General features: G+C 49.2%; 1 long non-coding RNA gene across 1 annotated transcript; it reads right to left on the bottom strand.

Moving 5' to 3' along the window:
* Window positions 1-1,438: 1,438 nt before the first annotated feature.
* Window positions 1,439-22,233, bottom strand: LOC141736352 (uncharacterized). The gene is made up of 3 exons (XR_012584944.1): window positions 22,022-22,233; window positions 13,433-15,199; window positions 1,439-4,823 (listed from the first exon to the last, which is right to left on the bottom strand). It is a non-coding gene; the product is annotated as an uncharacterized LOC141736352 (long non-coding RNA).
* Window positions 22,234-23,274: the final 1,041 nt, after the last annotated feature.

The following is a 23,274-nucleotide window of genomic DNA, read 5'->3' as shown; positions in this document are numbered from 1 at the left end:
GGGAAGACGTTTCTCCTAATATCCATCCTAAACCTCCCCTGGTGCAACTTGAGGCCGTTTCCTCTTGTCCCATCGCCTGTTCCTTGGGAGCAGAGACCGACCCCCCCTGGCTACCCCCTCCTTTCAGGGAGCTGCAGAGAGCAAGAAGGTCTCCCCTCGGCCTCCTTTTCTCCAGGCTGAACACCCCCAGCTCCCTCAGCTGCTCCTCACCAGACTTGTGCTCCAGACCCCTCACCAGCTCCGTTGCCCTTCTCTGGACACGCTCCAGCCCCTCAAGGTCTTTCTTGTGGTGAGGGGCCCAAAACTGGACACAGCCCTCGAGGTGGGGCCTCACCAGTGCCGAGTACGGGGGGACGATCAACACGGGGGGAAATCCCACGAGGTAAGTCCCGGGATTGCTCGGGAAAGCAGAGCTGGGACCTCCTTGGAGGCAGGGTGTCGGGGGGCTGAGGCCGTGTTCCTCCGGCGGTGCCGGCGGAAGATCGCGCCGTGGCGTACTGGAGGTTTTCCTCCTCCTGCCCACACATTCCTTGGGCTGTCGTGCTCTCTGGGAGGTGAGACAGAGGTGGGCCCCACAGTCCTGGTACACGATAAGCTTTTTTTAGTAAATTAGCTCATTTAGAAGCTAATAACCTACAGGGCGCTTTTGAGGAGCAGCAGTTTTGCCCCTGGGGCTGTCCCTGGGAAGTGAAGGACGCTGAGAGTGTGGTCCCCTTGAGCACATCGGGCCTGACAGAGGTGGTGTCCTTGGGCGCCATCGCAATCTGCCCCCGGGGCTGGGGGGGGGCTCTGAGGGCCACACAGCCTCTCTTGCTGGGTGCTGAGCTGCTGCTGCATCCCTGACGGCAGCAGCACGCGGTGCCAGGTCCCTGGGGCACGGGGTGGGTGCAAGGTGGCACCTCCGGGGTGAGGGACAAGCCCCAGCTCTGACGTTTGCTGGAAGATGACTGCTGTCTTCTCCTCCTACTGGGAGCTCGAGCGCCGGAGCTGGTTGCTCGCGGGCTGCACCAGCCAGACTGCTGGGAGCTTGTGGGCTTGAGAGATGAGGCATCAGGCTCTACAGGATGCTCTCCAGCCCCCACGTCAGCCAGATTTTTTTTATTTTTTTTTTTTAATATTTTTTTTTTTTTTAAATCTGCCTACTTGTTGGATAAAATTTTGTAAGAAACCTGCCAGGCTTTCTGGCAGGATTTCAACACACCCAGTACGGCCCCATGTTGCGCTTTAGCTACAGATACATTGGCAAGTGGAAAATAAATGTTTTCAAACCTTCCTCGTAGGCAGGAGACTCACCAGCGCGCTCCCGGCCGGGAGGACGTTCGACCAGAAAAACCTCCCCACGCCGCTGCGCGGGAGCGATGCCCAAATGAACCATGTTATCAACCGAAAAACCACCGTAAGAGTGGACTTTGCACAGGGGCAGAAGAGAATATAGTTGCCCTTCTCAAAAGCCCTCCTTTGAGGAACGATGTGCCAATTTTCCAGAAAAAGGGGAAGAAGAAAAATACGACCTTGACCTTTACCATTTGTAATCAGCCGTGCATATTTATCCACAGCACCCTGTACAAGCATTTTTATTTCTTTTTTTATTATTTTTTTTTTTACTGTGTCAAGCTTCTTGCATTTCAGGGCAATTTTTGCTGCCAGCCTTTGGCATCTGGACAGGTTGTGACAGTGACGTCCTTCTGTTACAGGGACCGTAAGTCAGATCGCTGCAGGACGCACTTGAGGTGAGTCTTGGAGCCTATATGTGACCTAAAAGTGGGAATTTATTTTGGCCGGTTACCTCATGAAAAAGGTCTGTTATGGTGCAGGGCTAGTATGTGGGAGCCTGCAAAGAATAGTGATTTCTGCCCGTAGCTGCGTATGGGGAAAGCCGAGCACGCGATGTTGATGAACATCTTGGAAAGCAGATAAATGTACTTTTAATTTGTTAGCGTAATTACCAGAGCTTTGCATAGCACTCAGCTGGTAATTCCTTTCTCAACAGATTATAAATCTTAAATAATTCTCCTGGAAGATTAATTCCTCCCCCTTGTATTTGGACACCTCTCTTGAAGCGTATTTGCAGAACACCGTCGGGTGTCATTAACGTCCCCGCGTGATTACTGCGGTCGCGTTGTGTTCTATAAACATCCCTCTGGAGCGGCTCCTGCGGATCCGAGTATGAAACATCAATCTTCCTCTTGTAATTACATCCTCAGGACAGGCGCGAGGCAGCATCCTCCCAAAACAGCCTACTACCAGTTAGCAGGCTGGAAGTTTTTGGGTAGACACCCTGTCATCTGTCTGCTTGAAAATGGGAGTCCATCTCTTCACCCTTTCCAAATTACGGCTGGAAAAAAAAGAGGTGTAACGTAGAAGATTGTAAATGCGAGGGTCCTGATCTTCTTTGCAACTGCTTCTAACGCTCCTGCAGTCAGTTGTGCGTAGGAATAGTTCAGTCTATGAAGCTCAGGATGAATTTTGGATCAAGAAACCTCCCTGAAATTTCTAGGCCTGTTTTTCTTCTTTTTTCTTTTTCTCATTCCCACTACCAAAGTTAAGGTCAAAGCGTTACCTGCTCCGGCTCCTCTTACACCAGTAGGAGACACAACAAAGTCCCGTTTCTGTGGTGGCCCAAGCCCAAGCCTGGTCTGGGCTCTTCCAAAACGGAGGCTTAGAAATCTGCGTTTGAACACCGGCCTTGTGGGGTCTTGGATCTGCACTTTCGGTGCCGGGACAACACTTTGAAGCCAGTCCTGGATCGTTTGTGTAGGCCACGATGGTCGTCAGGAGAAGGTGTGCGACCTCCTGCGAGCAGGGAGTGCCCCAGAGAGAGGGGACGAGCTCTCTGCTGAGCCACGCGATGCAATTTCCTTTCAAAAAGTGTTTTCAAATGGGTTTTCACGGGCATTTGCTTAGCTAGATGTGTGTATATAAATAAAATGCAAGTGTGAGACTGCAAAGGTATGTGTCACCATTACCCTTCCCCCTGGTTTTTACAATCCTTCTGCTCTCTTCCCCAATTTTACCCGCTGGCTGTGGGCCTATGGGACAGCCTCTCATCCCAGATAACGTTCAGATCAGCTGAGGAAGCTGAGGATTTATTCCTTTGGATGATAACTGCTGACTTTCATCTCACTAATCTGGCAGTTCCCTGGTTTTTCAGCCCTTCCAAGACCTCGAGGTACCAGGTTTCTCTTCTTCAGCCCTTGGCTGCTGTTGGGACTTCGCCCCGGAGCTGCTCTGGCTTGCAGCGACTTGTCTGACTGATCCCAGGTGTCTACACTGAGGTGGGAAAACCCCAAAACTCATTCCCTAGAAGCGCCTGTTTCTTTCTTACCAGCTGTGGAGCAAGTCGGGGTCCCCAGCTTGGGTGTAGACACCAGTATGGTAGACTGGGATGGCCTGACTGCTCCTGCTGCCATTCCGGGAGGGTTTGAGAGGCTGCAAAGATTCCTTACATCGTGTCGGAGCTGAATTAACGACCCTGACATTTTTTCAAAGCAGGGTTTCATGAATCACATCTGTTGCACCACCTCTGGAGCTGCATTTGCTGGTGGCGCTCAGCTGCTGGTCCACGGCTTTGAGGCTGGCGCTGGAGAGGTGATGCTGCTTGGGGGCCTGACCCAGACCATCATCCCTATTTATTTAAAAATACAAAAAATAGGTCGGGAGGAGGCTCAGGCACCTCCATGGGAAGGGATGGCTGGTGATGCTTCAAGAAGGAGTGGGTGATGCCGGCGGGGAAGGGGCTGCCCCTCTCCTGGCTCCTGCAGACCCCGTGCCGGGACTCGATTCAGCCACGGAGCATCGCTGATCTTCCGAAAATGAATTGGGAAGGATCTCCCCGGATAAACTCCTTCCTGCATCCCTGGCTACCGAGCTGCTTGTTATTTGAGGAAACCGGAGGCAGGACAGCGCGCTGTTTTGCGATTCCTCCGTAGATGAAGCCTTTGTGTCGGATTTGATTGTTTCGAGCTGTAACTGCAGCGCCAGCAAGAGAGGTTTTTATTTTTAACAGTGTTACTGATTGCAGCCTTCCCTTCGAGGGCGAGCTGGCTCCGTGTGGCTGTTCCTCTGTCACACGCAGCAGCTGCTTAGCTGTGTTAGAAATGGCTTTTTATTCTTTGCCGCTCTCTTTATGGTTCAGAGGCTGCCCTGGTGCCACGCTGGCGGCCCTGGGATGAGAAGAAACCTGCGGGTCCATGCAAAGCTTGCACAGCCGCGCGCGACCGTCATCCCAGCCCTCGCCCACGGGGTATGACCATCCATGGGTCATCTTGGCACCTACTCAAGTCGGTGGTGTAGAGGCTTCGGTGCGCGTCTCGGATCAGTCGCCGTGATCGGACTGGATCCCCTAAATCTCTGCCTCTCTCCTTTTTCTTCCCCATCGTCAAAGCAGGAGCGGGGTGTTCGCTCCCCTGTGCCCGTCACCCCAGCTTTAGGCAGGTTTAGGCTGCGTGGGTGGGACGACAGCGCTGAGACTTGGCCATGGCACCTGAGAAGGAGATTTCTCCCGAGAGCGTTGTCCCCACGCAGGGTTAGTGAGGCACACCCCAGCCAGACACCCCTCCTGAATAATAACGGGGTGTAAGTGACTGTGGTCCCCCTCGTCTGGATGGTGCCTGAGGGAGCATCTCCCTGCATCCTCGTGGCCCAGGGATGCTGCGGTTGCCACCGTCCCCAGCGCGTTGGGGGCCACAGGGTGGCAAGTACATGTGGACTTACACTTGGATTTTCGAGTGAAGCCGGGGAGACGCTTAAACCAGTTCTCCAGCAGCAGCATCCTCTGCTTTGTGTGGTTTAAACAATTGCGGTGTCAGACTGCAGAAAGTGTCCTGGGGGGGGAAACGGCAAATTTCAGTGATTTTCCCAACCAGTTTCATCAGTTTTTTGCCCTTTTTTTTTTTTTTTTTCCCCCTTCTGAAACTTGGAGATTTGCAAAGAAAATATTTTCTGCCCTTTGAAACCCGGCATAAAGTATTTGGGGTTTGATGTTTGTCGGCACAGGGTTGGTGGTTGCACTGTCATCTGGCAGCCTCTGTGTTGGGGCAACCAGAGTGTTCGTGGGGCAACCAGAGCCCTCCGAACCTCTCGCTTTATCCTTATCTTGTGCTTAAAAAGAAGGAGAAAAGAGAAATTTCCCCAGACTAGATGCTGCCTCTGAAATCGAGGTGTCATGTTGGGATGTGCCTGTCTGAGGGACTTTGGGTCTCTGCTCGATGTCCTTTTCAGAGCTTCCCTTTGCATGGGGAGAGACGTAACGGGGCCTCACGGTCCCATGGGATCTGCCCCGGTCTTACCCCACGAGCCCAATTCCAACCACATGAACAACCCCAGCGCAGTGCCCCAGCAATATTAATTATTCGTTTCTCCATCTCCCGAAAATAGGGAGATTTGGGGTACGAAATGCTTCTTCCCTTGCTCAGATTTCGTTAAGAGGTTGTTTCCAACGCTAATACGAGAATTCTCATTGAGTGCTAAAATGAAAAAGATAAATCGTCAGGGTGGAGAGTAGAGCCGCTCTCTGGCGGTTTCCTTGCCGTCCCCTCACCACCTTCAGCAAATTTTTTCATTTGTTCACCATATTAATCCTCCTAAATCTTTTTCTGTGAGCAGCCGGCACAATAACTCAAGCATGTACTAAGTGCCGGTAACAAATGTTAAACTTCACATCTGGGACAGAAAATATTAATTTTTCTAGTTGTAGGCAAAGAGAAATGGAGTGGAGGAAAACAGAGAGATGGCGCCTGGTCGGTGACGGCGCCCGAGCCCTGGGAAGCGTGTGGGATGCTCACAGGGCATACATGTATACATTATATATATTTATATTATTACTAAATATAATTTTTTTTTCATTTATTTATAGAAGTGGAGGGCTGGATTCGACTTCAAAGTAGACAGCTATAGGCATTACATCTTCCAAGGTGATTTCTATGAAATGGGGCATCTTGACAAGAGCGGTAGGACCCATCCGACGGAAAGTGAGAAACCCAAGATTTCCGGGTGCGATTTATCTCATCGTTTAAAATGCATTCGATGAATCACTCTCCAAGCGCGCCCGTTTCTCTTCGCTGACTAAAGGAGTCGGGGGGTGCTTAGCTCTGATGGGGACATCTACGCTGCAGATACCTTGAGTCGAGGGAGCTGAATCCTCTCCGGCTGAGGATAATCCGGCTGATTTTCCTCCTGGTCCCCGCTGGCCTTTTGGCTCAGTGACTTGCCTGGGCTCCAAGTAAGCAAACGGCTGGGAAGCCATAGTTCATTTGCAATAACTCATTTATTTCTAAGGTCTCTACTCCACCAGCGAGCGGTAATGTGACGTCGGAGGCTGCCGTGGTCAAGCGTGCATCTGGCTTTTGTCCCCTGCAACTGTAATAAGGCATTTAATGATGTGTCAAATGGCACTTCGGTGAGGCAAATAGGGCAGCGCGGTCCAGAAGAAAGTCTTTTAAGGCAGGGAAGGGTTGGGTAGGAAATCACCATCAGTAGTCATCAGTCATCATCCCTGTTGAAATGGAAACAGCCTTGAGTGTGTTTGGGGGTTACCCAGGGCCGTCCTGGGCTGGGGACTCATCTCTGGCTTTTGGGGGCGATATCGGTGGTGCGCTAACGTGCTTGTCAAATTTGCAGGTCATCCCAGCCTGGGAAAAGCTTCAAGGGCTTTTGCAGGACAAGGCTGGAATTCGGAAGGATCTTGGCAAATCAGAGAAATGGTCTCAAAAAGGACGCGGTGCTATTCAGCAAGGTAAGTGGAACGCACGAGTATCAGTGATGCAGTGTGAGATGGGATACAAAGGGGCAGATGAAGGCTTGGGGGTGTCATAGTCCCCAGCTGAACCTTTGTGCGGGAGGTGGCCATCACCCTGGGCTGCTGAAATAGGGATATTGTGAGCACCTGTAACAGCTCAGGGATAATCCTGCTCATCCAGGTGTTGGTGAAGACCCAGCTGATATCCTGGCTGCGGGGCTGAGCACCGATCCAGAAGACAGCAGTGAGGAGGGCTGGAGAAATGGGGACCTCCAAGGAGCACCCTGGGGGCTCTGTGTGCTGGATAAGTCCAGAGGAGAGACGTGGTGGTGTCTTTGTAATGCACGATGTGACGAAGGAAGGGAATAAATTGTTTTCTGGGTTTTTTTTTTGTGGTCGGGACCTCTGAGTAATGTGAGTGTCAGCCCAGGATGTGGTTTCTCAGCTGCGTTGGGAATCGCTGCCTGGATAAGGGCTGTCCCTGCGTGAGCTGGGCATGGGTGGAGGCATCCTTATGGCTCTGCTTTCCAACGGCCACGTGCAGCTGGGCTCCTCTGGGCATCCACAAAGGAATTATAAAACATGAGTGAGGAGAACAGAGCTTGTTTCATCCTACCCAGGAGCCAGCGCCGGAGTGGAGACGCGTGCGGTTCGTTAGCGTGTTTAGCAATTTGCATTTTCTAGATCTGCTGCTACCTAATCCCATCAAACCCCTGCGAGGGATGTAGGTGGGTAGGAACGATTATCCCCATTTTCAGATAACAGGATCACGGGGGTTAACTGATTTCCTAAGGCGCCGGGGATTACAGCACAGCCCCCGACTCTGCTCGGTGCTCCCTTCCCTGCGCCGCAGGCTGTGTGCCGTCACTTCTCGCTGTTTCCCCTTTTAACTTTCTCCGTTTACATCAGCAGGGTTGGGATTTTTTTCCCCCCATTTTGCTGTGTTGGGGGTGACGGCGACATGTATTTTTCTCTCTAACGAGGGCATTTTTTTCCTAGCGTTAGCGCAGCGCCGTTGACCCGGTGCTTGACAACACGCAGGCCCGGCCGCGCTTTCGACAGCTGTGTTTTTAATGGCTCAACAATTTATCCGCCTACCATGGCAGAGCCGTTTTTTGGGCGAGATGTATGACTTTGAAATGTGCTGGTCTGGCAAGCCGACACAATGACTGCTCTGTGACCGGCGAAGAAGTCGTTACCCCGCTGCGCTGGGAGATTTCAATCGCTAAAACAGATAATTACGGCCAAGGATGAGCCGGGAGGTCCGGGCAGATGGCTCAGGGCTGGCGTTCCTGTGATGGTCCCTAAGGATCAGCATCCTGCCCCTGCTGGGGGATGCGGGGTCTGGCTTGGCCCAGGGTCCCCCCAGCATCCCCTCTGGGGTCCCCTGGAAGCAAACCCAAATCACTTCATCCTCTTGACTCCACGTTGGCCCCCTCTTGGGCTGCTGGACTCGGAGACCACTTAGTTGCAGTAAAATAAGTGAAACTGGATCCCCCAAATGCTTTCCATGCGACACCTTCTCTTTTATACATATGTAAGGCCTTTCTCGTAAGTTGTTTTCCAAGTATTTTCTTTTCTGTACAAAAAAACTTGTCTTTTGATGTCTATAAATCCACTTTTGAGGACCTGTCACGTCGTCTGAGTAGCCAGTAGTAAAGAAGCGATTTCTCCCTCCCTTCCCTCTTGCGCCTCGCAGTTTTGCTTCTCCCTGCGGTTTTGTTTCCCCGTTCCTTTGAAAAACATGACCCGGGTTATTTGCTTCTTTGTTTCTCTTCCCCCTTGACTCACCAAAGTGAGTCGTTTTTACATCCTCATACGTACTGTGTCGTAGCTGGGTTTCTCAGCTTGGATTTCGTAAGGTGCTAACGGGAGGAAGCAGGTGGAGCATCTCCTGTTGCCTTTTTATGTGCGTGTTTTCCATTTGCCGGAATTGTGGATATTGTTTCTGAGCGACTTCATGAAAAATATTGTAAAAAATTCTGGTTTGGTTGATCAAAACATTTCATTCAACCCTAAGTGCAATACTTTGTCATACTGCACTTTGGGGTATGCACCCTAAGTGCTTTTCTTCTTTGCGTGGCTGAGCCTTTTAGAAACCTTATTTGAAAAGAAGTGCATCCCTTTCAGAATTCAAGTACCACCTTCAGATAGAGACTAAATACGGAATTATTTTGAAAAAATATCTCTTTTTTTTTTTTTTTTTTTTTTTCCCCTACCAGCTGCAGCTCTCAGTTCAATGTGATTTAGAATTAAGCCTGGTTTTAGCCATGCCCCAACTGCGCTGTCGCGTTGGGTGGTCTTCCAGCCAAAATAACCTGCCAGTTCTTGCAGCCCCGGTCAGAGCATCTCCCCGTTGACCGTCTTTCTTGTTATTATTCAACCTCAGTGCTTTTACTTAAGAAGTGCCCAGTGCTTGGGAAATCAGCCTCTCATCTGCCCTTCCCAAAGGGATGTGCCCCGGTCTTTCCGTCCTTCCCAGAAGATGCTCAGAGCACCAGGAGAAACCTAAAGGGTGAAGAGTCCTGCTGATGCTCTCGTCAAGCAAGGGAAGCTGCTTCCCTGCTTTGGGAAACAGGGGTGACTTGGGGAAGAAAAGTTCTCTCGTTTTGAAGAGACTGCCAGGCTGAGGAGCTTTCGTGAAACCATTTCAAATGATTTTTTTGAAAGCGTTCTGACATTGACGTTGAGGATTCACGTGTACGATGGGCACAAAGCAGCTGTTTCCCGCAGTATTTCTGTTTCCCGATGTGGTGGGAAACAGCCTGCCTGCCGTACCGTTGTCACAAACGCAGACTAACAAAAACATTAAAGCCAGCAAAAACGAGGCGCGTGCTGCGTTTCACCTCGGGGATCCTGAGAGGCTGCCTGCTAATCTGTGGATTTTTCTGTTTTCTGCAGTTTTCTGGGTCTAGATGGCAGTTTTCAAAATCTCACAGGGTTTAGACGCCAGCCGTTTGCTTTGCAGAGTCTGTCTGAAGGTTGAACTCCTCTGCAGCGTCTCCAGGCGAGGGTGGTGGCACGGGGCAGGTCTGGCGCCTGTGGCGGGGTGGTGTCGGTCCCCCAGCCCTCGGGGCAGACCCCGTTGTGTGCCCAGGCTGACGGCACACCGGGCTCTCGGGGACTTTAGCAGCACAGACTGTCCTATTGCAGTGCCCTGTGTTCCCTGGCACTGCTTCGATCCCTGGCACAGACGCTGGCTTTGTCCCCACGTCCCCTGCGACAGCTCAACAATAGTGGGGCGGCCGCCGGGCGCTTCTCCTCACAGGCATCTGTTGCCTTGTGCTTCTCCATCTGCTCCCGTTTTCTGCAAGAACCATGGGGGCAAACGCAGCCCTTTTGTTGCTGTGGAGGGTTCATCTGCTCCTGGAAGGGTTTCCGCATGGGGCAGTGATTTCACTTGGCAAACAGAGCATCATAGAACCATAGAATGGTTTGGGTTGGAAGGGGTTTGAAGGCCGTTTAGTACCCATGGGCAGGGACATCTTCAACTAGATCAGGTTCCTCAGAGCCCCGTCCAACCTGGCCTGGAATGTTTCCAGGGATGGGGCATCTCCCACCTCTCTGGGCAACCTGGGCTACTGTTTCACCACCCTCAGGTTAAAACATTTCTTCTTTATATCTTGTTTGAATCTCCCCTCTTTCAGTTTACCCCTTGTCCTATTGCAACAGGCCCTGCCAAAAAGTCTGTCCCCGTCTTTCTTCTAAGCCCCCTTTAAGTTCTGAAACGCTGCTATAAGATCTCCCCGGAGCCTTCTCTTCTCCAGGCTGAACACCCCCAACTCTTTCAGCCTCTTGTCTCTTGGGTATGCAAACACAGTCACGCCTCCCGGGAAAAGGTCATAGCAATGCTGTGTGTCCCCTTTGGAAGGGTTTTGCTGGCTGGTTGAGTGTGCCCAACCCAAGTGGAGAACTGTTTTGGCTGCCTGCGCTTTGGGAATCAAGTCTTGGGCACTGCAGCGTTTCTGAAGTGCTCAGATACCTTCAAAGCAAAGACGACTATTGAATAGCTCCAGTGCTCTGGATCATTTTGAGATGAATGATGTCATGAAGCTGAAGAAGAGGTCAGAGGAATCCCAAATTTCCAGCTGGGCATTGCCCACAGGTGGCCAACCCAACTCAACCCAACACGTTGGGCAGGCTGTCAACTGGATGGTCTGGGAGGTGTCGCTGACATAAGGACTTGGAGTTATCATTGACGATGTCTCAGTTAAAGCTGGATAAGGGCATTACACCTGAAGAGCTCTGTGTTTCTGGAAGAAGAGTGAGCGCTGGTGTCACAGATAAGGCCCTACCCAGCTCTGCGACATGCTCTCTCCAGGGAAGGGTGTCAAAAGCAGGCTGTAATTGCATAGAATAACTTTATTGCTCTGTATAAATTTAATCCTGTTTTCTCTGCTAAAGCTACACCTACACACTAAAGTGCTTCTCATCAAGTGTGCCAAAGATATACGTAATAATTAAATAGTCTTCCCATATAATTTTTTTTTTGGAGGAGATGTACTTTCAGAAAGTTCATCTTTATGATGCTGCTAAAACTTGCACGTAAAGAAAGCAAGTTGGATGTCCTCTGAATAGCATTTCTTTAGGGACAAAAAGTCCTGCTACCGCTCAAGAGGGCCAAACAATTTCCATCGTGAGGCCATGCTGCTGAGTGTACGATAAGGTGTGAGAAGAGGATAAAGGCTTTTTTGAGCTGTAGAGAACCTGCAGGCTGGTTTTTTGGGGGGAGGTGAAGTGGGCTCGGTGCTCGGAGCTCCACACGAGGGATCCCCATGTTATTATTTCATTTTCTCCCTGATGGTGTTGGAAAAAAGCAAGAAACATCCAAGTGGCTATTGTATGGGCATCACTCATCCGAGCAAACCACTGGGGTGAGGAATCTTTTCTTAAACTCATGGACATCTGCTACAGGAAGGTTAACCCGCCCTACGTGCGTAGGGTGGGAAGCGGAAGAGAAAGTGTTAGGTGAAACTTTCATTTTTCCCGTCACGTTTCTAGCGTAGCTTTCTCTGGCCTTGAACTTCGGCCGGCGGGTACAAACAGGTCTAAGCCACCAAATTCAGAGGTTTTGTTCACCTGAGTCCAAGGGAGGAGGGGAAGTTTTAGAGTTTAGTCTCGGCTTTGAGATTAATGGGGGAATGAGGCATCTCTACTTTGGGGAGAGCCAGCTCAGCCCCATCACGCAGAGGTGGACCGCAAGGTCCACCAAACGGTGATAGGCATTGCATGTCTGGTCTCCCATCAACATCTACCGTGTATCATGGGACAGACTTGCTCAGGTCTTCAGGAAGGCAAGGTGTGTGTCAGGGAACTCCTCATTAACCACGTATTATTACGCAGCTGACTCCATTTCCCCTTTTAAGGTTATTTAAGCTTTTCTTTACAGCAATGCGGCTGGTGGGATGCCCACCAGCGTCACAGAATACCGTCTGCGGGTAGAAAATGAAAGCAAAATTAAAAATACTTGTGACCACCAGTGGGGAAAAAAAAAAATAAAAAATTTGCTGTCCTCTATTGCATTTCCGAACCGCCTTTTACTAGTTTCACCCTGTGTCTGCGCTTGTTTCTCCCTTTCTTGGAAAGGAACTTGCACAATATCAGACTTCAGCGAGTCACAGGCAGAGAGAAGGTATTTCTGGCGGGGAAAGAAATGCAAAGACTGTTTGCAGGGGAGAGCTTTTCCTCCCCGAGACTGGCTGAAAGAGCTCTGCAACGGGCTCTTTAAGGCTCTCCCCACCCAAGGATGGGAAATCCACTCCTGTTTTGTAAGGGAAAATATCTAAGGGATGCTGGAGTGTTTAAAAAAAATCACAAATTTCCAAGGTGAATGGGCAAAGGGGTGGGAGGGAGAAGATATTTTAGGCTCATTCAAGAAGAGCTAATGACTCTCTCTTCCAAACCCACCCTCACATTCCCTAAAACAGAATAGTCAGGATATTTCAGGACCAAAGCGAAAATATCTTTGGTGCACAAGTCCGTGGCTCCAGATGCTGTAGATAGCAATGTTCAGTTTAGGGTAAAATTCAGAAAAAAGATCAACTCATCACTTCTTAATTCTTACTGCAACCAGGAAAAGGGATTAGGTGGCTTACCTCGCTGGTGACGCCCCTGACAAAGGTAAAATTTTTGCTATTTTTCCTAATATCCAATCTAAACCTCCCCTGGCACAACTTGAAATGGCCTCAAGTTGTGCCAGGGGAGGTTTAGGGTGGATCTTAGGAAAAATTTCTTCACCGAAAGGGTTGTCAAGCATCGGAACAGGTGTCCAGGGAAGCGGTGGAATCACCATGGAGGTGCTTAAAAGGCGCGCAGACGTGGCAGAGGGACACGGTTTAGTGGTGGTTTTGGCAGTGCTAAGTTCACGGTTGGACTTGATAACCTTGAACGTCTTTTCGAACCTAAATGATTCTATAATTCTATGAAAATACATAGAGTCTGTATATGTAAATATAGCTTCAGTCGTGTGTCAGCTTGAGGGCAGCCATGGCCATAAAGCTGGGCTTGTGCTATCAACACATTTGGGAATAAGGACTTTTGGGCACGTGGCAGTAATTATCGTTTATGAACCTGGGCTGACACCACTTTTGCCCTGGGGAGGCAGAGCCCGGGGTCGCCCTAAATACACCCGATAAATCTGCTTACCTGTTTTTCCCCTGATTTTTCTGATGTGCCCATTTTAATGGCAAGGCTTACCTTGATCCTTCTCCCAGGAAGGTTACCCGGTGTCCGAAGGAGAAGGTAAAACATCGCCGCGTGCCGTGTTTTGCCCATCGCTGCAGACTCGGTGGGAGCTCACGGCTCGGGCTCCCCCGTGTGGGGTGGGATTTTCCCTTTCGGATAAATGTTGGCGGTGTTTTCCATAGACAGGCAGCCAAATAATCCCCGAGACGTTGTACCCGCTGGAGGTACAATATTTGTCAATACCCGCCTGCTGCTGGAGAAAACCTCCCTCAACTGCTCGGAGCCTCGGCGCGATAGTAATAATGTCTATTTGCGAAGTCGACGAGAGGCAGAGCGACACGTGTTTAATTTAGTTAATTAACACAAATGGCAATTCAGCCTAACGCTCCAGCACAGGTACCTATGTGGGTGGCTTCGCCCTCGAACCGCCTTCTGAAATGCTTTTCCCAGTTTCGGGTTTTCTAACTCCGGCACAGGGGAAATAAAACGTTTTCTTTCAATCTGCAAGGATTTCCCGTTTTTAAAAAAATTATGTGCGTGCAGAAAGGAATTTCAAGACGCCACAATCTTATTAAATGCATCGGGTAGTGCAATGGCATAGCAGGATGGAGCAAATAATTCACAGCGAATAACTGAGTCTATTAATTTGGCGTCATTTTTCTCGCCTGGCCTTTTATTTACCTGAAGTTTTAAGAGCCAAATAACCTCAATCAATAACCCTCACCATATAGCTATTTTATGTTATGGGCACTTAAGACATGTTAATTAACCTTAGCAGACACCCTTGTCGCACCATATCCCATCTTGTTTCGGAATGGGATCACCTGGGGTTGGGAGTCAGCTCTCCCAGCTGTGGATCCTAATCTGAAAATGTAATTCTCGCTGACTTGTCTCTAATAATTGTCTCCTAAAATTACCTGTCGTCGCAAATACGCTCAACAACAAATCCACTTCCTAAAAGATATCCATAGAAAGCAAATAAAAAAGGGGTGAAAATGTGGCTGAAGCAAATTCTGTAGGATCTGCTGAGTCTTTGCTGGTGCAAAAGCCCCAGGGTGGCCCCATCTCATGGGTTTCTCTCTGTGGGCTCACGCCTCTTCCTTATGGCCCTGTTTTGGACTAGGCATTTATGTGGTGTGACGTGCGGTCTTGAGATTTGCTTCGAGAGGTGAGAGCAAAAGGATATTCCCTGGGACATCCATTCGGAATCATCTTAAAATGGAGATCCGTGCTGACGTGCAGTTGGTAGGGCTGATGGGCTGGAGCCGTCCAGTCTTCCGCTGCCCAGTCTGACCCAGAAATTGGGATTTCTTGGAGCAGTTATACATCGGTTGCAAATATACAAATACACATCAGTTCCCAAGAAGCTACTGGGCCTCTCTGAAATAACTCCTTCCTTCTCCTGGGGCCGAGGGTTCACCATGTCATCCAGGCCGGCCCAGGAAAACCCTGATGGGCTGCCTTGAACTAGTACGGCTTTTCAAGGTGTACAATAATAACTTCAGTAACCAAAGAAAGGTCATGACGGACACATTCAGCATTCAAAATCAGCATCAAAAAACATGAGTCATATGCCAGAAGAACTTGACATTTCGGATTAAGTGGTTTCATGTTGTTTCTGGTTTGGGAGCTTTTGGGTCACGTTTTCTGGTTTTCCCTTCAAGTCACAGAAGCGTAACGACTTGTACTTCTAGAGTTCCCAATTCTTATGATTTTTGTCATGAAATCTACTCTGATCCGGCTCTTTCCCACAGCTTCACCTCCCGGAATCTGGGGATACTGGAGAATATTAGAAAAATCAGTGAGTGAACCACAGCTCAACAGAAGATGGATGGCCACGGTGTCCTGGGCACCATGCCCGTGTGCTTTGGGTCCCCAGGGGAGGGGGACAGCTGGGGATGGCTGGGGGGGGGGCATGGGGACAAGCCTGGCATGCAGCAGGGCTTTGGCTGTGGCACCCGATATTCGGGGTCCTGCCAAGCTGCAGCTCCTGCTGTCACCCCAGGCTCGTCCCCGTGCTCACGTTGTCCTTTCTCAAGTCCCTTAATTGGGGAGCGCGCATATTATTTAAACTCTGAAAGAAAACGCGAGAAGCCTGAACCCGCCTTCTCAGGTCCACAGAAATGCAGCTCGGGCTTTTAACGATATTCTTTAACAAAGTTAATATCTTCAGCCGCGGTGAGGGTAAGAGCGAAGCAGCCGGGGAAGGCAGAGAGTTAAAATCGCTTAGCTGGTGTGAAGTGAGCTGTGAGGAACAGGTCCCAACAGGCCCCCACATAAGTAATTCTTTCTTCAGGCTTAATCTTCCATCTCAGTTTACAATTAAGCACATAATCCTTCTTGCTTTAATATTTCTACCTCACTCTGCGGCTTCTCTTTGTTCCACCAAAGCAGCAAAAAAAAAGGGTAAGACTGCAGTAAGAGGTTCAGGTGCGCGTGGACCTTGTGGGTCCCTCTTTTCTTCCGGCAGGAGGTCCACTTCTGGTGTCATGGTGCGGCTTGGGATGGGATTAAATAGGTCCAGGATTAACCTCTCTTGACCCTGTACGCCAAACCAGCTAAACAAACGAATCCCAACAATTTTTGGAGAACACTAAGGAAATTGGGACTTCACTTTACCTGCAGCTGTTAGAATTATGGTCCTCCTGGGGGTTTTAAATGCCTTTGAAAGGACTGGAGTTGAGCAGGAGAGTGCTGGAAACCAGACGCTGTTAACCCGTGATCCAAAAATGAGCAGGTCGTTTATGGGTGAGCTGCAGGATGCGTCCCCTTCCCGAGACTCCCCAAAATCCCTGTGTAGGATTTACGGGGAGCACTGGTTGCGCACAAAGTCATGTTGCTGCCGCGGCGGGGATGGCCCTGACGCTGTGGGCTCGCTTTGTCTTTCAAAAGAGCGAAGTGAGGTGAACCAAGAGGCAGAACTTCGGCTACGTCAACTGGCCTGCACCTCCGTATACGTTAGATGTACTCCGTATTCCTTCCATATTGCCTACACCTTCCGACAACAGATTTATGTAACTATTTTACAACCGATATGGACAGGAGTTTAGAGAACTACACCTTTTTTTATCGACTGTAAAGTCATTAGACAAATCTATCACCTAAAATACGAGCACCGTGCAAAGAACTTGATACTCCTAAAGCCGCCTTTATAAAAGCTTTATTGGATTTTAATTTGTAGCACGGGCTATAAATTGTGCAAGCTGCAGTGCTCGTACCGTGGTCCCTGACGTGGCGTACATTGGGCTGCCCTTGAACCAATGACAGTGACGAAGATGCTCTTTTTAATAAAGTAACTAACTCCACGCAAGGTCTCCTTCAAACACTTCATTATGGTTGTATTAAGCTGTCTAGAGACACCTGCCACAGCCAATTGCCTTTGCTTTTAGCGTGGAGAGGGTAGATGAGCTCTATTAGGGATGGTCAGATTGCAGATCTTGCGGAATATTTTTTGAGGGTTGACACCTTTCCTGCCTGTAGTTAAAAATGTCTTGTCTCTAGAGCTAATATAGGCCTCCCAACTCATGCCTTAGAGCAGTCTTTAAATCCTTTCACTTCAACCGGCACGGATATATGACATTGAGAAATTCCTGCATGTGTTGGCTAGTCGTTACGTGCTAAATTCATTCTAGCAAAGCGTTTAAGTGTTTTAATGTCGTTTAGGGACTCGGGAACAGTTGTCCTGCAGCACAAATGGTACGACTCCATTTGCCCAAGGCCTTTTTTTTCCCTAAAACTGTGCTCAGGACAAAAAAAGTCCTGAAAAGTGTGAATGTACCTCTCTTGAAAAAAATACAGTAATAGGCCCATGCGAAGTGTCTTGCTGACTCCAGTTATTTAGTAGTTGAAGCCTTAAAGACCTCAATATTTGTGAAAACTATGGCAATCTTTATACACAGAGCAAGAAATAGCTGTAGGTCTTGTTCAGACAACCCAACTGTAGAGCTTATTTGCGTCTGAGTAGATCCAGGAGTAGGTGCCCCTTGGGCTGCATCACCTGGGGGTTCATGAAGGCGACTTGGAGCCAAGGAAAGAGCAGCACCAGGTTTTTAATATAAGGGATGGTCGTGGACTCCTGAAGCCAGTAAATAAAACACCGTGAGAATCTCTCATCATGATAGATGGCCATCGCTAACGGCAAAAGCCCCAGCTCCACCCATCTGTCCTTCTTCATGGACTGTGATGGAGGAAGGTGAACTGACACTTCTTTGGGATTTGTTTCCTGGGTCTGGAAGTTGTCATGGCCCAATTACAGTCACTGGAAATAAAGCAAAGCTTCAGAGGGAACGTGCCATTCCCAGGAACATTGTTTGATGGCTCGTATCTGACGCACGGTAGGTGGCCTTGTGCATCCCCCAGCACCAGCTGCGGACTCCGTGGGTGTGAAAACTGACACAATTTTTGAAATTTAGGTTTTTCTCAGAATTTTCTTCAATAAGAGTCATGTTTATGGTTATGAGAATGGATTTTTGTAAGCACCCAAACTCAGGCTTAAAGAGCTGTGGAGTATAAACTTGTAGCAATTTCAGTTTGCCCTGTGATTAATGATTTTAGATCGTTTATTTTGCAGTAGGTGGTTTGATTTTGGAACTGCTCCAGCCACTGCTGGTCCTGATGTGGATCCTGGCACGCAGCACTGTGAGGGATACACCCCATGCATCAACGATCCTGATTTCCCAAAGCCGGGGAAAGTGATAAATGGCTTTCCCTGGGAAGAAAGCGTAAACAAGAAGAGTAAATAAATCTCGGCTGTTCTTTAAGAGGAATCTACAGGCTTGCCAAAATGTGCCTCAAGAACCAGGGAAGGACACAACATTGTCCGCTTGTGAAGCAAAGGCCATAATTAGAAATTAAAAGTTGCTTTTCAAAACATGAAAAGGAATTGGAAATAGCAGCCATTTTAATGAGAAGATAATAACTGTGGAGACGGGTAAGGAAAGTTTTTGTCAGGGGGAAAAAAACCCAGTGGGATGGCAAAAGACGATAAGAAGTTTCTACGGGAAGAAATCCTGGAGCCAACAAAGGTGACGAGGGGATTACTAATATGGTGATGAACATGAGGACCTTCCAGTAATTCCTTTGTGTGGCATTTTGAAAGAATTGGGGTAATTTCTTGCATTGTCTGAGGATGGCAGGGAAATTTCCAGCCTGTTAGCAACCGTGGAGGATATTAAACACCAACGAGCAGGGATGGACATGTCTGAACCTGCAAGGCTGGGCAATTTCTTCTGGACAGGAGAGATGGTTTGGTGACTACCCACTGGTGTCCCTTGGATGGACATCCTCGGAGGAGATGGGGAGTGTTGCTGGGATGGAGCAGGAGATGAAGGAGGGCAGGCAGGAGGCTCTGGGTGAGCCAGCAATGTGCGCTTGTGGCCAAGAAGGCCAGTGGTCTCCTGGGGGGCATTAAAAAAAGCATGGCCAGCAGGTGGGGGCAGGTCATCCTCCCCCTCTACTCTGCCCTGGGGAGGCCACAGCTGGAGCACTGGGTCCAGTTCTGGGCTCCCCAGTTCAAGAAGGACAGGGAACTGCTGGAGAGAGTCCAGTGGAGCCTACCAAGATGATCAAGGGACTGGAGCAGCTCTCTGCTGAGGAAAGGCTGAGAGCCCTGGGGCTGGTCAGCCTGGAGAAGAGCAGACTGAGAGGGGACCTCATCAATGCTCAGCAATAGCTAAAGGGTGGGTGTCAAGAGGATGGGGCCAGACTCTTCTCAGTGGTGCCCGGTGACAGGACAAGGGGCAACGGGCACAATCTGGAACACGGGAAATTCCATCTGAACATGAGGAACAACTTCTTTCCTTTGAGGGTGGCAGAGCCCTGGAGGAGGCTGCCCAGAGAGGCTGTGGAGTCTCCTTCTCTGGAGATATTCCAAACCCTCCTGGATGTGTTCCTGTGCCACCTGCTCTGGGTGACCCTGCTCTGGCAGGGGGTTGGACTAGATGATCTCCAGAGGTCCCTTCCAACCCCTGCCAGTCTGGGATCCTGTGAGCATGGGTTGGGCTGCCTGACAATTTCTGGGTGAAAGAATGGAAAAGGTGACATCAGATGTGATAGATAAAGAATTAAAGCACGGGAGTGTAATTAATGCCAGTCAAAATGGTTTTATGGAAAATAGATCTTGTCAAAGGAATGTGATTTCATTCTTTGATGAGATAACACATTTGGTTGATAAAAGTGACTGTGTTGAGGTAATAGACCCTGCTAAAGCAGTTAGTGCAGCGCGGGCTGACACTCTGATTAACATTTATCGGGGCAAGCTATCAATAACGAGCACATTAAATGGATGGAGGGCTGGCTAACTGACAGGTCTCCGAGAGGGGCTGTCAGGAGGAAATCAGCAGCAAATGGTGATATTTCCAGTGGGATTCCTCCACCGAAATCGGTGCTGCCGGCACCCGTGCATGGTGTAAGGGGCGGCGCGACGGTTTTTAACCGCGCACCCATCGCTGCCCCGCGAATGCCACTTTCTGTAATTTCCTATTATTCATGCGATGTAATTACCAAGTGGACGAAAGGAGGGAGAACATCCTAATTTTGCTGGCTTCTTCGCCACCACCTGAAGAAAACCGATGGAAGATCACCGGCGCGGGGGTTTTATTCAGGTTTTGAACTTCAGGTGCGAAAATGAGAGCAGAGCTCGGAAGGGATATTTAATTGGTAACTTTTTTTAAGCACCTACTTCTCAGCATCCTTCATGGGCGACGTTCTGTAAGTCTCCCGAAGACTGAACTGATGAAAGAAACTGGAGCAAGAGCGTATCAAGGACGAAGCCAGAATCCAGATTTTAATGAAGCAAACATAACCTTTTACTGAGGCAAACTCACCCTGAGTTCGTCACAAACCTGATTAAAGCCTATGCAGCTATTCAGTGCGGCGTTTAATTATAGCAGAGCCCGTGAACCCCCTCGGAGTTAAGGATTTTCAGGATTTCTAATAAAACTTCCTCTTCCTTCCTAGATTTTTGGAGGTGTATGACTTATTTATAATGAAATACGCTTCGGGCTGGAGCTCGCTGATGCAAAACGATAACACGGCCGGTGCCCACCTGAGAGGGAATAATTTTCTGAGGGGGGGGTGTGTGTCTGAGCGAAATCCCAGCAGCTCTTTCTATTTTCCTTGACGATTTTTTTTTTTTTTTTAAATGTAGGAGACACGCGGGATAATTTTCTTATTTGTAAAACTTTTCCAATCTCCTCTCCCCTACCTGACCTCAAAGAACAGCGAACATGGGAGAAGTTTAGAGGTTCACACCTGGGAAGCCGCGTTCTCAAGCGCTTTTTGTTGCGAGAAATGGGATAGGGCTATAAATTCTTCTCGTCTTTTCAGCTGTGGATGCGAACATTTGAAGGAAATCAGGGAAAACCTCTTGCTCCCAGGCAGGGAACCTTTTAAAGCCTTTTTCCTGGCTCACCCTTGGCCTTAGGGGCAGGCGGGAGAAGGCAGCGGTTTTGGAAGGAGGCAGGAAGAGCCGTAACAAAATTATTAAAAATATTGCATCTGTGACTTTCCCCATTTCTCCTGAGCTGGAGTCGCAGGATTGGGACCTTAATTCTACCCGCTCCAAGTTTATTGGAATAAGGTCAAGACAGCCACTTTTTAATTAAAAAGGGCTTGTGCATTTTCGCTTGGGCATTATTTATTTGTGAAATGAGTTTGCCTGTGATTAACGTGCGCAGGGGGAGAGGGGGGCAAAGCGCTCCCTTTGCCCTCGGATCCAATAAATCTTATGCGAAAACACATTGATTGCCTCTGCCGCCGAATTGCAGACCCCGGTTATTGCAGTGAGAAGGGGTGTAATTGTGCGCGTTAAGCATCGTCTCCTTGCTCGCTCAGCAGAATTGGCCACAATACAGCTGCTCCAGGGCCTTCCTCCCTTCATATACTGATTTTATTATGTATGTGCGGAGTTAGTAAGAGTTTCCTCCCCCCCGCCCCCGAATCCCTGCGAGAGAATCAAAGCAAACCATTAAAACCCGGAAGTTTGATTTTTCTCTTGTTGCCGCGCTCGATTTGCGACAGGGTGCAATAATAATAATAACAATAGTAAAATATTTGAGGGGAAAAAGGCAAATCTTTCCTACCTAGTGAGGAGGTGAAAGGACCGAATGTCCCGTTCCTGTGCCAGGACCAAGACCTGGGAAGCTGCGACTGGGAAGGGCTGGGAACAGCAGTCAAATTTCGTCCCAAATTAATAAGGGGAAGGAATTTCTCCTGTTTTAAGTGACAAAAGGCCGTCAAAGAGTTGGTGAGAATTTGAAGAGGTGCTCAAGGCAATCGGTTAGTTCCAGGGAACAGTGAAATAAATCCTAGCGGTCCTGCTAAGGGCTGAGCAGCGCTCCCAACGCCTGCTTTTATCCAAAACGCTTTGTGCTGTAGGATTTTTCACTCGCCAACAAACAGATTCAGAGCCAGGGTGGGGGGAAAAGGCAGCAGCCTTTAGCATATTTTTTACAGCTGTAAGCACAGAAGCAAAAAGGATCAAAAGAATTAATTTATCGTCTCCTTGCATGCTTACAAAAATAAACGCGCTTTCAAGTTGCAGAGACTTTTCCCAAGTTTCCCTGCATCGCGGACTATTTATAAAGGCTCAGCGCTACTTACTTGCTGTGGAGGTTTGATTTTTGCACTCCAACAGCAGCTTCTAGCTGCGGATCTCCGAAAGCTTATGTAAATAGCAGTGGCTGATGGTTCCCATTGCTGCTGCCGTGAATTAGCTCCCTTTCAGATAGCATGAGACAGGTATAGAAATACGACGTAGCTTACTGCAAGTCATGTCTGGACGCTCCTATAAATAGCCTTATGCGATGCCGTCTGCTGGCTCGGATGTGACGGGGGCCTAAAAATACCCGCCCGGGCCTGATTTGGCATCCTGGAAATTTGCTGGTGGGAACTAGGGCTTGGGCAACGGGCCACCGAGGGACTCCCGCATGGCAGATCTCACTCGCCTTTGTTCACGGATTGCTTTGAAAAGCCATCCCAGCGTATTTCTCCCGTTGCAAAGAGGTCAGACGGGGCGAAATGCGCGACCCAAACTGCTTACAAATAGTTGTGCGTCCCCAGTGTGGTGGGTACCACGGCCTGGCATCGCGTCTTGCACTGGAGCATCTTTGCTCCATGGGCCGGACAGACGGCGGTGTGAGAGCGAGCCTCCTAATTATCTTCAGATGATATAATTAAATGGTGCTAAACGCATCCAGGGTGTTAGTTTCTGGGTGGCGGTCGTGTTTCACCGCACAGGGGAACTGATTTGACTTCGTTAGAGAGAACTAAGAGAATAAATCTCCGTCTCTTGCGACGTTGGGTGCGTTGAGTTGAGGGGATCTCTACGTGACACGGCGCAAACCATGTTCAGCTTCCACGAGGCCACCTCGGGACAGGAGTGGCAAGCTTCAAGGAGACAGACTGCACAGATATCTAATCTTTAGCAATTAAAGGGATATTTAGGAATTCTGTGGCAGATTACTTCTAATCTTGCCAAGATGAGAAGGTAACACCTAAGCCTTAGGTCTGGGATTTCCGGCTATAAACTGGAGAAGTGTTACGGCGGCATGCAAGGCGTTGGGGATGGCTACCATGAGGCTGCCCATAGCCCAAAGGAGGTATGAACCTGCTGCGTTATTTAGGCAGCTGTGGGCTAAGGGCCTTTATTCCAGTGCATCGTTAGGGAAAGGCAGAAAGCAAAGCCCACATCACGTCGAGGACACGCTCGGGTCCATCATAACACAGAATTAAGGCTGGAAAAGGCGTCATGGCCTTTACCTGGATAAGGAAAATTGCTTTGTGGCATTTCCCACGGAAATTCTCTCTTTGGACACTCCCACCCACAGCAAGTTTGGTTTTGAAAGATCAACCTC

The sequence above is a fragment of the Larus michahellis genome, chromosome Z (assembly GCF_964199755.1).
Source record: "Larus michahellis chromosome Z, bLarMic1.1, whole genome shotgun sequence".
Lineage (NCBI taxonomy): Eukaryota > Metazoa > Chordata > Aves > Charadriiformes > Laridae > Larus > Larus michahellis.
Note: the sequence above shows the minus strand (reverse complement) of the source record. Positions and strands in the feature narration are given on the sequence as shown.